The sequence below is a fragment of the Hermetia illucens genome, chromosome 3, assembly GCF_905115235.1.
Source record: "Hermetia illucens chromosome 3, iHerIll2.2.curated.20191125, whole genome shotgun sequence".
Taxonomy (NCBI): domain Eukaryota; kingdom Metazoa; phylum Arthropoda; class Insecta; order Diptera; family Stratiomyidae; genus Hermetia; species Hermetia illucens.
The window spans coordinates 10,066,398-10,083,650 of record NC_051851.1 but is presented as its reverse complement, the minus strand read 5'-3'; the positions used below and the strand labels follow the sequence as shown (position 1 = coordinate 10,083,650).

General features: G+C 46.1%; 2 protein-coding genes across 10 annotated transcripts in view; both read left to right on the top strand.

Moving 5' to 3' along the window:
* The window catches only part of LOC119651139 (dorsal-ventral patterning tolloid-like protein 1), a 729,793-nt gene that overhangs the window by 298,870 nt on the left and 413,670 nt on the right, over positions 1–17,253 (top strand). The gene's annotated exons all lie outside the window — the stretch shown is intronic.
* The window catches only part of LOC119651141, a 66,150-nt gene continuing 62,374 nt past the window's right edge, over positions 13,478–17,253 (top strand). Inside the window, exon 1 of one of the 3 annotated variants that reach the window (XM_038054541.1) lies at positions 13,478–13,730. The gene's annotated coding sequence lies outside the window, so the exon portion shown is untranslated. Of the gene's footprint in view, positions 14,243–17,253 lie in introns of all 3 variants that reach the window. The other 2 variants (XM_038054540.1, XM_038054539.1) reach the window with 2 other exon arrangements.

Below are 17,253 nucleotides of genomic sequence, written 5' to 3'. Positions count from 1 at the left end.
TAAGAATCTTAGGCATGTTCAGAGATTAAATAGTGAGGTTTTGACTCAAACATTAGATCAACTCGCAACCCTGCCAATTTCATTGGAAGCAAGCACCATTCCGAATATCTGATGGTCATTAAATCAGCAACGTATTTAGCTAAACTGCCCAACTGGGGAAATAATACGCTTTAAGCGATTAAAAATTAACTAGAAGTCAAACGACTTCTTAAATAGCTTTCCAAATTTGACTCTACACATAGACACGTCGAACCCACAGTAGTTCTCGTTGAATGATGCGTATCTTCTCTTTTGCTTTGTTTGTATCTAATCTAAAGTGTTAAGCGATCATGCTCGCAAGTTTCCTCTATTTAAGATGCATTTCACTGGTTCGGTGGGCAACAACGAAAGGCTTTCACAAAACTTAATGAGGTGATCATGATCACATTTAGCGGCTGTAAAGCACTAGGAATTCGGAAGTTTAGAACAAGCAGACAGTGAATAAGAATGAAGAATAACTTTCACAGCATTGATCAATATAGAAGGAGGAAGAAACTGATATATAAAGTTCTTCTTCTTCGTAGCTTGGCCATTGGGACGAACGGCTGAACATTGAAATTGTAATCGTCTACTATGTTCTCATTTTCTCTTCTATTTTTCCTCATGATCCTCAAGGAGGATATGGTCCTCGTACAACCAAACTAACTCCTAACCCGAAATCGTTGAGGTCGGATATCCTCCTAGAAACGGGGATTGACAAGAATCTGGGCCACTGGAAACCAGCATGGAAGCGAAGGTCTACTGGAGTCCTGCTCAAGAGCCATTACCAGAAGGTGTTAAAAATTCGGAGCAAGATTGCGAGGAATAAGTAGGCTGATATCGCCGACAAGCGAGATGAAAAGAACCTCTCGAAATATCAGGTGATTGTGGAAGAATGCATCAATGAACACCAAGGAAACCAGTCGGAAGCGAAGCCCGCCATTTTCAATGGGAATCAATCTCAAAATGAGGAGCAGCGTGTACAAGGCCCCTGATGCCAAGCAACTTCTGTAAACAGGTAAACAACAACAGCCGGCCCACTTCGAAACTATAATATTTCAGCGATGTGGCTCGTAATTCAGCTAGAGCCAAACTGGTACCGGAGGTGAGGACCAGTGTCGAGGCCAGACTATCGGATATGGTAAGCGAAAATCTTTTGGATGGCAAAATGGAACAGGGAAATTGATCCTCTCCTCCCAGGACGTCCGTGGCTTCCATCTCATTGTATGCAACGACCAATTCTCCAGGGACTTTCTCAATTCGTGCATCGCTAAAATCAGCAAAGCCTAGGATAACGTTAGGCTTAAAATTGCCGTTCATTCTCTTTTATAGTTGGCCAACGCTCTCTATGGCTCTCTCTCGGTTTTCTAAGAGAGTCCAACTTGGTCGACTCATCCTTTTTAAGGGCTCTGCATAGCCTTGATGTCTCTTTTCCGCCTTCCAGTTCCTCACAGTACGCTCTAAAGGAGTCTGGTTTTGAACACCTAACGAGCCTCTTATATTTACGCTGTGACTTCCTGAAATTTAACCGGTTTTCTTTCATATTACTTTTGCAAACCGGGTTCAAAAGTCGCCTGGTTGATTTCCTGAGTTTTCGCAGTCTCCGGTTCCACCGAGGAACCATTTTATCGCTTTGGTCTCGGGAAATAGGACAAGCCTCTTCATAGCACTCTAAAAGTTTGCAGCTCGGAGTTTTTAATTCATCTTACAGAGCAAAAGGAGGCCTTAGTCGCCTAGGGAATTGTACTTTATTGCCAATAAGTTCATTGCACTTTGTCCAATCCGTTTTCCTATGGTTTCGTCTTTGTACTGAAGACTGTTCGCCCGTAATAGTCAGATTGAATTCTAGGTATCGGTATCGGTAACAGTGAGACCCCGTCTAGCACTCGCCAGTGTGTAATCAACTCTAACAATTTTGGGGTACAAATTGTTAGGTCAATTACTTCAGTTTTTCTTGGCCCCACGAACGTAGGGACGCACCCTACGTTTGCAGTCATAAGACCAGCTGAAGTGATGAAATCAAATAGTTTCTCTCCTCTTGGGTTGCATTTGCTATTGCCCCAACAAATATGTTGAGCATTCGCATCGCAACCTATTAAGAGTTCAAGGTCACTTGATTCTGCATACGCTACCAGATCCCTAGGTTCTTGCGTCGGTGGAGAATACAAAGAATCGTAGGGTAAATAAGCGGAAGCAATTACGATGTTTTTCCTCTCGCCATTTATTTGATATTGTACGGTGACCGTAAGTCTTGGGAACAGAACTGCCTCAGCACGGTTGCCTCTAATCTTCTTGACACCAGGACGCAAGCTCTCGGTCTTGTGGATTTTTCATCGTGGAAGATCCTAACCCCCTTTATTGATCCAATGCCACAGATTCTGTTAAACTAAACCCACGGCACTTGCACCAGAAAAATGTCGGGGAAGTCCTGCAGCTTTGTCAGCCTCGCCGCAAACAGATAGGAGAACGCTTTGGCATGCTGCAGGTTGATTTGACCAATATTTATGCTTTTCGACATAAACTTAGTCTAATGTGTTATGGAAAACAGAAGCGTATGCCGCGGTCCGCGTGTGGCGAGGTTTCCTCCACACCGTACCGCCAGAGACTCGATCCCTTCGTGTTTGATTTCTCTGAGAAAAGCTGCACTTGGAGGTACTGCAGTCCCCATGCCTTCATCCATGAAAAATCTCATCTCATCCCGCAGAGAATTCGTTTATTTTCCACTTAGCACCTTGACTGATTTGCGGTGTCTGGTTTGCATAGATTCAATCACTCAAAATGCCATCAAGTCCGTTCTGTTCACGTTTCTGGCTTCCCTTTCTTCCGCCTGTTCCTTGGAAGGTGTAGGAGAAGTTACTAGCAGGTAGGAATTTCCAAGAATCTTGGGAAAATTTTTAAACGATTATGTCTCCATTAATATTGAGAATTTCGCAATATGGAGCCTAATGTGTGATGACTACGTCTGGTAGAGGGTCTGAGCTTCAAAGTGGTAGTCCCTTCACCAGTGCGAACCCCCATACGGCGGTTCCTCAACTGTATGCATTATCCTCCGCGCGCAGCTCCATTGTGGCAGAGCGCACCGAAGATGCTACAATGCTCTGTATTGTGTGAGTCGAAGACCATCATTATTCTTCGCTCTCAAAATGGAGATGACGTTCCACAGTTTCCTGAAATGATTGAATTTTAATCTATCTAGGAAAAAGTGGAGCACCATATGGTGACTTCCCCTGAGCAAATTCAGACTCTTTCGGTTCAGTTCAAATACCAAGCTGAAACCTTCCTTCCTTCCAGGCTCCAGCATTTTTTTCCACAGACATTCTCGGAGGATGGTAAATTGTCCCCCTAACATTTTCCCATCCTTGGAGGAAACTCCCACTCCCAACTCCAACTCCCCCCCCAGAACAAAGGTTGCAGCTTGCGCATACTTCCTCTTCCTTCCCGCCTTCGTGTCTGTACTCCTATGGGAAGGACCAGCTTTACTGAAATTTCTCCTTCTGATTTGATCAGCTCCTAATCCCCACGACACGGGTTGGCGTTGACCACAACAGATGTGTTGGTCTTATGCTTCTTGCGCGCAATACAGCTGATAGTAGAGTCTGGTGCATCCAGTGTAGATCTCACAGGGGTTTCCAGTTTATCCCCACCTTCCACCGGAGAGTCCACTTCCTTGTGTCCGATTTCTTTGGATGTTACCGCACATATTGATACAGTCACGTCCATGCCCTCATTCCCAAGGTGCTTCATTTTCATTCGCACTGCCCTCTTCCTCCGCCGGCTTGGGGCCTTTCCACGGTGTTCGGGCCGCTTAGGTCCATTTCCATATACCGGCGTTAAACCAGTAGCGTCCACCTTACCAGCTTCCCGTTCTTCCGCTCTTCCCGGTAAGGGTGAAGGAGAAGGTTCTAACAGGCTGGATTCAGCCTGTAGTCTCCCCTCCTTGGCGGCCGAAGTTCCCTTCTGCTGAACCTTCCACTTGGGCGGGTTTGGGCGGTAGTAACGCGGACTGGTTGGCCTTACTCGGGTTTTCAGTTTCACCCAAGTTGAGAGTTACCGTGCTTTCCTTTCTGGATAACTTTGCCCTAGGCCTTAAATTCAAGCTTTCCACTGAGTCGGAAAGCATGCCTTCTGCAGATTTGTCTATAGAGGGGTCTGAATGTGGTGGTGCCTCCAAAATCCGAGCCTCGGCCGCGATTTGATTGCTTATGGTCGTGGGTTGATTCTAAGTCTGTGACTTCTTACCACTTGGAGAGTTTATATCCTTCGTTTCCATATTCATATTTTGGACACCCTTAGTGTAGCAGTAAACTACTATAGGATCCCCCACCACGAAAAGGTTGTGTCCGAGGGGGATCAGACAGGTGATACTAATCTAGCTATAATAATAGAGTTTAAGGAGATCAACCAGGGGCCTAGCTGGGAAGAAATTTCAAATGAAAGTCCAACCACAAAGACTTATTGGGCTCAATGGCAGTACCGCCAGTTAGAAGACGGATGTCCTTATCGGGTCTGGGAAAGCGAGGATGGGAACACTTATCATCGGTCTGAAAGGCGAAAATAAATGAAATCATTAAGGAATATTACAATGGAATAAGCGATGGATACCTGGGTATAACGAAAACCGTTGAGAAAATTAAGCGTCGAATTTACTGGGTTGGGTGCAACAGTCCGTGGCCGAATGGATCAAAACTTGCTTGCAATGTATATCTCCAAAAGGACCGCGAATACGATAAATGGCCCGACGTTTATCCAATATCCAACCAGGAGTCAAAAACAGGCAATATATCGTTGTTCCTCCTCAAACGCGGGTTTCTTCCTGTAAATACAAAGATAGGGTCTTTACTCCTAAGGCAACAATGCAGCGGCAGAGGCGAATTCGCGATGGCATTCAGGTTCGCGCCACCGATGTGCCGCTACATCACTCCGCCCCCAGCTGAAACCGCGCAACCCTTGACAAGGAGACCCACTTGGGCTCGCCTTGGACGTCAAGCTTGAACGAATGCCCCGCCTTGTTGCAGAACTCTAAAGGGCCCTCGTATAGTGGTTGCAGCGGCCGTCTAGGAGTGTCCACCCTAAGGAGGGCCTGTCTACATGCTTCTAGACCCCTGGGGGTATTGACCTCCGATGTCGAGTGTCGGGACGGTGCAGTTGGCGGCATCTTCGAAACCGCGTCCCTAAGCAGACGCAGCATTCCAGAGTCGCCTAACCCTGCTGTGATGGCGGCGGGGAGGTGCAGATTCTCTCAGCACATCATCTCCTCGGGGAATTTAGACATTTGTCTGCTATTTGTACTCCAGCCTAAAATTGATAGACAAGTGGCTTCCTACAAACTACAGTTTTTGCTTTAGTGTGACCAGAATTTCAACTAAGGGTGTCTCACTGGGGATGACATAGTTTCCGTAAAGCCTCTGCACTTTATTTCTCAACTGTCTGCTGGCATTGCCAGTACTGATCTGAATCAATCTAGCAATGTCCTGCCTTAGTGTGTCACGCCGACGTTCCAGACAAATTTTCCATGGTGGATCTTTTTGGTCACTGAAACCAATAACGCGAAAGCGGGCAATCTGACAGTCGTAACTGCAAGTGACTGTAGTTTCAGTAGCGACAAATTAGCATACAGTCGAGATGCAATCTCATCATTGATTTGAGATAGAATTCTCGAAGTTGCTGTAGATGCATAGAGCCTGGGAATACCTGGTCTATGCAAAGGATCCATTTCCGAGAATTCTATTCACGCTCTTTAGAATTCGTTCCGAATCTCAGCGGAAACCTTAGCTGGTAGGTGGAGAAGAGTGTATCGGCGAGTACTGAAAATGTTGCCTGCAGTGCAGGGTGGTGCTGTTGATCTGCCGCCTATGCCCCTATCGACTCTAGGTAACTAGTTTCCACGGTGACCTCAAGTCGAACACGCTCCCTGATGATGGCCGTGCGCGAATTGCGGAAAACGCTCGACGAATCTGTGGTGCAACGAGGGCGGTAAGGTGTTGTACCCACCGCCGCTGTTATTTCATAGTAGGAGCGGATGATGAAGAGGTTCATTTCTTCAGTCCACTTCATCTGCTGCCTATGCGAACCTGCGGAAGTGGTCGCCACAGATTGTGGTGAAGCAACTGCAGCAGGCGGAGCTATGCTCCTGGTCGTCGTGGCGCCTAGACGTCGAACCGACCCACGATTAGTGGTTTCTACGCCGTGCTATTACGGGAGCTCGACCCAGTCAACAAGTCAGACAACTCTCGCCGGTTATCCGTACCGGACCTTAAAATTCTCCTTTTCCTCATTTTTGGTAATGCATTTTATCCCTAACTGCCAGGTTTGGTGATAGTTACCTCAGCGAGTAATCTGCAAGACTGCAAAATTCCTGTACCTTCCCCACCTACTCCTAAGACTGTGCGGACTGAAGCTATCCATCCATCTTCCTTTCACAACCGGGATTGGGACCGGTTGCTTCTGGCGGCAGTATCACGGCGCCTCTTACAATCTTTGACATTCTAAGCAGAAGTTGCTTCTTGGTCGATACAGGCGCTGAGGTATGGGTTCTTCCTGTACCCCGTCCGAACACCCTAATTCCGTAAAACTTACGACTAGCTATCGCGAACTCTTCCTTCATCCGCACCAATGGCTATAGGCAGGTGGGCGTGAGTCTCGGACTACTCCGAACGTTTTCGTATCGTTTCGTTCTGAAGGAGATTAGCATCCCCATATTAGGTGCTGACTTTCCGTGTCATTATGGACTGCTGATGTACTTGCAGAACCATGCTTTGATAGATCCCACAACTTCATTACAGTTGCCAGGGAAAATTTCTACCTGCAAAAATGACACTTTTTTGATAATTTTCATGTCGCTGACCACCGCATTCGCGCACTCCCCAGAAACTATCGACACCACGGCTCTACAGTCTTCTGAAAGGTGCGTCCACTTTCACCCAAGAAGCTTGTTATTGCGAAGAAAGAATTTGAAGACTTGATGAAACAGGGTATTTGCAGACTTTCCGATAGCTGTTGATCCTCTACACTTCGATTGGTTCTTAAGTCAAACGGCGAATGGCGGCCACGAATCGTGAACTTCCGTTTCGTTTACAAAACATCATTTGGTCGCTTCCTCTTCAGAATCTGAGCACTTGGAACATTTGGAGTGCATTTTTCAACGTCTGCTTGAGGCCGGGCTTGTCCGAAACGTTGAGAAATGTAGATTCCTCCAGAACCAGGTAAAATTTCTCGGCCACTTGATAACCCCTGACTGTGTCCAACCTTATCCAGACAAGGTTTGGGGCGGAAAAAAGTTTTCCCCTACCAAGTACGGTAGAGGATCTGCGAAAGTTCTTGGGCAGGTCATCACCAAGCGATCCTTAACGCCTACTTGTCTGGGCCCAAAACTAAAGACTCCCGCGAGGTTGCGTGGCCTGCTGAGGCCGTCCATGCGCTTCAGTCGGTCAAATAATAGCTTGTTAATGCACTACAGCTGGCATTTCCTCACCTCTAGCTCTGTTCGTCGATGCCCCTAGCTGTGTTCGTCGATGCCTCAGAGAAAGCGGCAGGCGTCGCTCTTCATCAACGGGCGAATCAAATCTGGCAACCATTGAGTTTCTTTGGAAACAGATCAACCCAGCTCAACGCAATTACAGCGTCTATGAACGTGAGCTATTCCCTACGTACCTTGTCATAAAATAGTTCCGTTTCTCTCCTCTGGCCAGGCCGTTCATCGTGCTCATGGACCGCAAGACCCATACTTTCCCACTAAGATAAAAGCCCGACAAAGCATTTCCTCGCCAACTTCGGCACTTAAGTTATATCAATTAGTTCACTTCTGATTTTCAACACGTATCTGGAAAGACAATGTGGTTGCAGACGCTTTTTCTCGAATCTCGGAGGTCACAGGACACAAGAAGATGACGCAGAACCAGAAGGCAAACTCAAAATACAAATTCAAGGAGTTTCCTATTTTCGGCTCAACTTCTTATTTACTTTGCGAGACCTTAGATAAGGGAAACACGCCATTCATTCTGGCCGATTTTCGAGAGGTATTTAAAGCAATACACGATCTAGCGCATCCAGACATCAGAACCGCCAATCGTTTAGTCACTGGTAAATACTTCTGGCCGTCCATGAACGAGGACGTAAAGTCTTGGGCCAGAAAATGCATCGCGTTCGAAAAGAAGTAGGTGTATTCCCTAGGTCGACCAAGCGCACTATCCCCTTCGATATCATTGGCTCGTTGCGAGGCTCGCATGGATTCAAGTCTTGCCTCACAATCATCGACAGGTTTACGCGGTGGCTTGAAACAATACCTCTGTCTGACATTACGGCACAATCATTGGCGAACGCTGTCTGTCGAGGGTGGTTTCCGCGCTTTGGTGTTCCAGCTGTTATTACCACGGACCAGGAAGATTGCATACCATACACAGTCCAGTGGCATAGTGGAACATTGGTACTAGACGCTGAAGGCCACCTTAATGGCTCGCGGCGATCCGTCGTGGTCGCGGGTTTGACCTTTCGTCCTCCTCGGCCTCCGTACACTTCCACGAGAGGAGTTTGGGGGCAGCCCTGTGGAGAAGGTGTACGGAGAGAATTGGCACTTCCCCACCGGCTCTGTGCTGGACATCAGAATAGGAATAGGCGAATCTGAAATGCTGCGTCTGCTCAGGGACGCGGTTTACAAGCTGCGACTGACTTCCTCTTCCCGATATGCGACAACGAAGGTCAACACTCCCGGGGACCTCGAGACGTGTTCACAGGTCCTCATTCGGGTGGATGCTCCTCGGAGGCACCATACGAGGGTCCGTTCAGAGTTCTGAAATGAGGCGAACGCCCGTTCAAGCTCGGCGTCCGAGGCGGGCCCAAGTGGGTGCCCTTGTCGATGGTGAAGGCTTTCAAAGAGCCGGCGGCTGCTTCAAAGAAAGCGCCTTTGCTGACGCATTGAACGGCCATGGAAACAGCTGTCGGTTTGACAGGATACCAGGGTGAGAGATGTCAGAATGGCAAGAAGAAGAAGATTTTCGAGGAGACAATCATGGCAGGAGGTTTAAATAAACGTAAAAATTAAAAAACGTTTTTAAGGTTTTGTTTGTAAAATAAAACCTTATTAAAATCGGTTCAATGTCTGTCTGTCTGTCTGTCCGTCTGTCTGTCTGTCCGTCTGTCTGTCCTTTTTTTTTTTTGAGGAGGTGGAAATCTTCAAAAGACACTGGTCTGGACACACCAGCGTGTGGGATTTTTACCCACTAAAACCACCCCCCGACCCCCTCCCTGCCCCGCGGAACCACCATAAGGTATTACATCACGGGGCGGAGTCAGCTCACTCTAGCTTAATCCCATTTCTTCTATACGCGGCTCACGTGACCGCGCTTTTCTCCTGTCCTCTGCCTTTCGCAATTTATCTTGAATAGATGCGATCATGGAGTTGACCGCATCCCAATTCTCCTGATGTGCTAGCATTTTCGGCACCAGATTTTCTGGTACCAGGACCTCTCCTAGAGTCTCCTATAGATTCCTCCTTTCTTCCACAAATCTCGGACAATGGAAGAATATATGCTCTGGGTCCTCTGGAACTCCATCGCAATTTGGACAGTCGGATGAGGTCTCCAATTTAAACCTGTGAAGGTATTGGAGATATCCTCCATGTCCCGTGAGAAACTGGGTAAGATTATAATTAATCTCACCGCGTCGTCCCTCCAACCACTCCTTGATGGCAGGAATGAGCCTGTGAGTCCATCGTCCCTTTCCCGAGCGTTCCCATCGCTCTTGCCATCTATTTATGGATCTCGCCCTCTCAGCATTGTTCGTCTGCAATAAGGGAGAGATTGGCTTCGCATGGTATATATTCGCCATCTTAACTACCAAGATGTCAATCGGCATCATTCCAGAGATGACGAATGCTCCATCATCTGAGACAGTCCTGAAGGCAGAGCATACCCTCAGAGCTGTCCTCCTGTAGACTGTATCCAGTTTGCTAGTATTAACTGACATCCGCAACGCCTCGCTCCAAACTGGGGTCGCATAGAGCATGATTGAGGTCACCACCCTGGCTATAAGCAACCTAGAGGGATGCCGTGGCCCTCCCACGTTTGGCGTCATCCTCGCCAGGGCCATACTGGCAGTGGATGATTTATCACAAACATACTGTACGTGTTGCTTATAGCTGAGCTTCCTGTCTATCACCACCCCCAAGTATTTGATGGTCGGCTTGGAAGTGATGATATGATTCCCGATTCTAACACAGGCGTAATTTCTCTTCCGGCGCTTCGTGATGAGGACCGCTTCTGTTTTTTCCTCCGCAAGCGTCAAACCAGAGCTCTCCAACCAGCATTTTACAGCACTGATTGCCTCGCTTGAGTATAACTCAGCATTTTCGAGATGCTTTGCGACCACAACCAGTGCTATGTCGTCAGCGTAACCCACCACTGTGACTTCCTCCGGAAGGGGAAGATTAAGTACATCGTTGTACATGATGTTCCACAGTAGTGGGCCCAATACGGAGCCCTGCGGGACACCCGCGGAAACAACGTACTTCTGAGGTCCGTCATCGGTGTCATACCAGAGCCTCCTTTCAGTTAAATAACTATCGACGATAGTAGCGAGATAGGCGGGAATACCAACCCTCGCTAGGGATTTGCGTATTAGATTCCAATTGGCCGAATTGAATGCATTTTTCACATCCAGGGTTACTACCACGCAATATTTGCTGGTAATACCCTTTCCGTGGATTGGATCTTCGGCCAAGCCAGTAACCAATTTGATGGCATCAATGGTTGATCTGGCTTTTCGGAACCCATACTCCCGATTTGAAAGGCCGCCTCGGCTCTCAACAACCAGTAGTAATCTATTATAGATTACTCGCTCTAACATTTTCCCCACAGTGTCCGAAAGACATATGGGTCGGTATGATGATGGTTCACCTGGAGGTTTACCAGTCTTAGGCAGAAGTACCAACTTCTGTCGCTTCCATGCCGCTGGAAATATTCCCTCGGACATGCACGCTTCGAACAACTCAACGAACATGTCCGGCCTGGATTTCACGGCAAGCTTAAGGCCTTATTCGGTACTCTGTCCAGGCCCGGCGCTTTATTGTTTCCTATCCTACCGCAGATGTCCAGCAGCTCGTCTCTGGTGACTGGCGGAATTGTCGTCACATTCAGAGGTGGTTGGAATGTGTCGATGCTTTCCTCTTGCGGGGGGAATAGCCCCTGGATGATTTTCAGCAAGAGGGTGGGGCACGTGATCTGCGAAGACGAACGACCTCTAAATCGTCCCATCACGATTCCATAAGCTCTCCCTCACGGATTTACGTCCGCTTCTGAGCAGAGCTCCTTAAAGTATTTCCTCTTGCTTCGCTAGATGGCGAGCTTGAGGGTTTTGCGGGCTCCCTTGTAGGCACACTCTCTCTGCCCTTGATCGACTTTACCTACCGCCCTCTGAGCCGCTCTTCTGGCTCGGTGGCAGGCTGATCGAAGACCGGCCAGTTCATCATTCCACCAGTAGTTTGGTCTTCTACGGGGGAATGAGCACCTCCTAGGCATGGACGCGTCACATGCTTTGGCGATGCATTGAGCCAGATGGACGGCTCTTTCCGTAGAAGCGCCTGCTTTATCAGGTTGATCTAACCACACCTCTATGAAGGTCTGCTCATCCAAAGATTTTGCAGACCAGCCTGAAATCTTTTTCGGTTTCGGGCATGATAGCTCTTTGGTCTGAGGCTCGACACATGTCTCAAAGAAGATTGCCTGGTGATCGCTGTGAGTGTAGCGTTCGCTGACGCTCCAGGACATACCACGCACCAGCGAAGGGCTGACAAAAGTCAGGTCTACAACTAAGCCTGACCCCCCGTCTGTCTGTCTGTCTGTCACAGGCACTTTTCTGAGAAACGGCTATACCGATTGACACAAAATTTGGTGAGAAGGTGGGAACTGTGGACGCCCAGACAGGCAGTGAGTAATATCTTCCTGCGTTGAGATTTAGGGGGGGTCCCCATACGTGTAAAAGGGGGGTGTAAAATTTTTTTTCACCAAATATAGTCATGTGGGGTATCAAATGAAAGGTCTCGATTAGTTTTCGGTCTTAGTTTTGAGATTTGTTAAAAAGGCGGGGAGTGGGAGGGGTGCAAAGTGATGATTTCTTTAACGGAGCCATTCTCAGAAACTACTCAACTCAGCTTCCGGTTTCCCGACTTGTTTTTCAATTTGTATATTTGAGAAAAATGAATCCGAAATCTAGAAGAGATTCTAGAAGAGGCGCTGGTATCAGAAACTATGGTGCCGAAAATGGCAGCACGTCAAGAGGATTGAGTTGCGATCAACTCCAGCTGACTCCGCCCCGTGATATAATTTGGCAAGTAAAAATGTCACACACAGATTTCTCCTTAATTAAAAAAACGAAAAGACAGACTGACGTTTCATAGTATTCAGATGGTCAGATAGCTCAATTAGCATAATAATTGCGGTATCAGAATGACAACTGTCTTCATCAAAATATTCGCCCCTTCTCAATCTAAATCTATGCAGATGTATATGGGTAGATGCCTCCAAAGTTAACAAGGATTACAGCTTGACTCTTGGGACATTAGGAACCGTTATGGGGGTGGTAGGTCTCCAGGAATTATTGAAGTCATGGACCGGTGAAGAAATGATTTTAAACATTTGCGAGCTGTTGCCTATTTGAATTCTAACGTCTACCATCAAAATTAACCGGGATTATTAAGCTTGGTATGTTCAGATGATAGTAGTTCGTTGACGGTGTCCTTATTTGGTTGCCTCAAGAGTAAACCTAAAAATGAAATGAATGATTCTCTACCTTTCTTAGCTTTGCATTCATTTCATCAGCTGCAGGTCTCAAAATGAAATGTCCTGGGGATTCACGAACATCCTGTACATTGGAATAGTTGCATGATTTCCAATGACGAAAGCTCTGCTCCTCCCCAAATTTCTCTCATTTCACCACACCTGCCAGCTCCTTGGCCCGCGTATCCCGGCTATGGTGAAAGCTCCTGACTACCATCTCCACTTCTTCCAACGGACGAAACATCGTGCTCCATCAAGCGCCTTTCACTCCACCATTAGTCCTTGTGTGGGATATCCTCTAATGCACTGGTGCCGCCGTTATCTATGGCCAGCACTTTTCCTTTTTATAGCTTCCATCAAAATCATATCAGCCTGAACTTCCCACCTTCGTCCCGGCCTGCGCTGGATACAAACCATCCCATTCCAGTCACAGAATTTTTCACCTCATCCTCGGCATAATGGTACAGCAATAAGGTGAGATATGTGGGGCGGTCGCTTCGTCCTCCGAAAAGGATATGAATGCCTCGAATAGGAAGACATTTGCCGTTCAGTAGTATCGCAGGACGATACGTAACGCGAACGGTTACGTCGTTGAGTTTTCGTGTGTGGCATATCCATCGGGTTCCGTTGTCTTCGGTGAAATTTTGTGGAAAAGGAGGCAAGCATAAAGGGGAAAGTCAGAGGCGTAGAAGGAAAATTGAAAATTCGGCAATTTACGGTTGCGCCGGCGATCACTGTACAATTTTCAATCAGTTGATACGTCGCGTTCGTGAGAATACAACGTGCAATCGTATGCCGTGAGAAGTGGATGGTGGTTTAAACAAAAACGATTTATTTAAACGCATCTATTCACTTTTAGTTTTATCTTTATTTGCACGAATGTAAAAGGCTTTCGCTTAATCGAATCTGCAACTATCGCCTAAGTCGTCCCAGTGTCGAAGCTGCGTGGGTATTTTGGTTGCCAATGTAAATGCTATTTATAATAAAAAGATAGTCTTGGCTTATCGGTTGCAAATGAATAATTACACATCGCCCCAAGGAGAAAGTTTCACAACGGCCTGCTGGGAAATAAAGGACTCTCCAGCCGATACTTTCTCTCCCATAGCCCGGAAATTACAGATAATTTTCCTGTAATATTAATTTTTTTGCCCAAGGATTCCAGTTCGTTCATTATGTGTCTGTTCATTCATTATTTTCCGCTTTCCGTGTGCCGACATTAAGGTTTAATTCATGAACACAACTACATGGAAATCGCGAGAAACGTGGAAATCACTGGCAGTCGTTTGGTCGTTCCGTTGGTTCGTTTTTAATTTTCGGAAAATTCTTTTTTCCATTTTCGCGATATCACACTTACATAGATCAGTGTTCAGTGGCTCAGTGCTTTCGAATTGATTCTGCTTTCACTCTATGAAGAGAAATTATAAAACGAGCAAAGTTTTCCGAGTTTATGTTTTTGTGTAAGTGTAAGGGTAGATAATGGAAAATTATGGAAAATTATTAAGTGACAAATTGGACAATATGAGTGGAGTGGAAAATGGCTATGCGTTCACACATGATATATTTCAGAATGCGATGAAACTGATATGGGAACTCTTTGAATAATTTGCTACATGAAATATGAGAGGAAGATGAGTGCTTGATGAAAGGTGAAAGTACACCTGTCGGAAAATAGTTTTTAAATTAAATTAATCAAAAATTATGTATTTAAACAATTTATCAACTTATTCAGGTTCACTAGTGAATTATGTCTTAATTTGTTTTCATGAGTTAACGATATTTTTGAATTTTGAAATTATAATTTTTAAAATTAATGGAGTTTGTTATCTCCAAGAATTCTAGATCCAGAAAGTGAATGGCTTTAGATTTGCTTTTGTCAGTATGGATTTATTTTTAACTCACTATTTAACTTGTAAAAAACCAAATTTCCCAAAAGTTTGTCCAGTAATGTTTTTAATAATTAAGACAACACAAGGTGAATCTCTCCTAGGAAATCTAGTCCCCCCATTTTTCAAAATATTCCTTGAGCAATCCTAAGTCCGTATCTATTTGGCCAAATGGGAAACAACTTACTCCCAATTTTTTTGGTCCACGAACCACTCTTTTTGGACCTTGCACACAAATCTATCAAAAAAAAGGTTTCTTCAACTTATCAAACGCTGCCTCACTTCTGTCCTTTAAGCAGCCTAAACCTGCCGTACTTTAGGTTTGAGCTAAACTTTCTGCTTAGGAAGATGGTGATACGGGCCCAAATGGTATTCTGCGAACCCTATCAAAGCAAAACCCAAGCGAAACTGTCTTTTTCGCCCACTGTCGTTAATGTATTTCCAAATTTTGCGCTTCTAGCAAAGGCTAGGTTACCTAGATTCTCTTTTCTCTGTCAGAAGACTTTGTGGTACTTGTTGTTTTCGTTGGTAAGCTACCCTTTCACCCCATAAGTTTTGGATAGACTCGATGAAGCGGTCCTTAGCCACCCTGCGTTATCGCTTTCAATATACTTGATCCTTTGACCACGTCCTTCAGCACGTACTCGCGACCTTCCTCATAGACAACTGAAGTGTACCTCTTCTTTGGATACCTTTTAACTCTCTTAGATATTATTGTATCCGACATTAATTCGATGTGCCTGGCCCATCGTAATTTTTGAAGTGGGAGGAAAATAAATATTAGCCAGATCGGCATTGTGCCGCATTTGCTGTCTAGTTTGTCTGATTGATGACTCCGAAATTTCTAAAAAGAATTTATCCAAACTAAGAATTTAATTTTTACGATGCTTCTATCGTCGCCCAACCTCCCAGTCAGTTTTTCATAATTTTCCGAGACGCTTACATTCTTCATCCACCATTCTGCGACACACAGCTCTAGAACAACCTACTCGTCTGCCAACCTGCGATAGGTGGTTTCATTGGAGAACCTACAAAGATGCTGCTGTCCTATCCTTATGTATGACCACTACTGAAATTTGACCTATATGGTAGTGACGTTCTTCATTTGTTTTTGTTTCAAGTAAGAATACTCCGAAAGCGGGATTCTGACATGAGTAGATGCAAACTTGAAACGTTCGAATAACAGCGGTGGTTACTTTCCACTTAATTTGAACGGTATCAAGTTCTGTACCGCCTTCAGCAGAGGGGAGAGGGTATGCAGATATACAAATTCACCAACGTATTTTATGCCCTGTTCAATAATACAAATTGAAAGAGGGTCACGACCCGCCAGACTGGGGACTTTGGCCTTACTGGTACATATGACTCCTCCTTTTTCATTTTCTTTAGCCTTTGTCCCCTTCACAAGCGGGATCCGCTCGTCGTGATCGGTTTCGCCATTTGGTTCTATCAAATTCTAAATCTGGATGCAGTCGTGAGGCATAGGATGCAATCTGGATGCAGTCGTGAGGCATAGGGCGCTGGACGTTGGACGTCCCGTGTTGCAGTGTCCATAATAAAAACAAAGAGAGGAATGAAAACCAAGAGGGACACGAAGCGGTTTTGATACACCCGCTACACTTCGAACGTTACTTTTCGAATCGTGGTAGAGCAATGGAACCCAGCGCACTAGTTCTTCTGGCACTAAGTGCTGTCGAAGAGTATACCAGATGAGTTCGTGCGGCACATGGCCAAATGTGAATAACCCGATTAAAGAATTCACTGAGCTAAATTGTTGGGTCCCAGCTTTTCGCTTTCTAGAGTTCAGATGCCATGTCATCACATTCTATTGCTTTCCTCCTTTCCTTCCTATGTGTGTACCTGTCTCGGGGACTTAAGCGAACGGTCTTCTTACCACAATCAGAGCCCCGCTGCGACAAGAATAAGAGTACCAGTCTATACCAACTGTATGGCATAGCATTCATACTGGTGAATGCAAGAACTACCTATTTCTCTACCCAACTAAGGAATACCGCATCCCTTTTGAAACGCAACATCACATTGAGGCCCGAAGGTCTCTTCTCGCTTGAGCACAACCACAACCTCCATGCGGCTCCCACTAGGGGACCAACCGTAACAACCGAGCTGAATGCACATACAACAGGAATTCTCCTGAAGCATGTGAATTCAGGGGCTATCTCGGTTCCCATGGTACCAGTATACCCCTGGTAAGGTTTCGTGACCAATTTGCCACTTCAGATGAGTCCCCGTGCAGACTCGGGTCTGATCGCCCTAATTAGGCCTTTGTAGCATTCGCCTACTGCATCACGGCCGGCAAACTAAAGTGAGTACAGCGTCTTCCGGTGCCACCATTATGGAGGTTCTCCTCGGCCACTTGGTTTTGATTTGGCGGACAGGTTTGCCGCCCCGTTTTCCTCATCGCCACCTCTCTACGTTGCCGCTCGACGGTTGGTAAGCAAAGTACTATTCTTGTCATTAATGCAACAATGCAAGTGTGCGTTCGTTACTGCTTTTAGCAAGTCGATACCGATCTCTCTCGCCATCTCGAGTGTCCAGTTTATCGTAAAGTTTTTTGTAATGTTCCG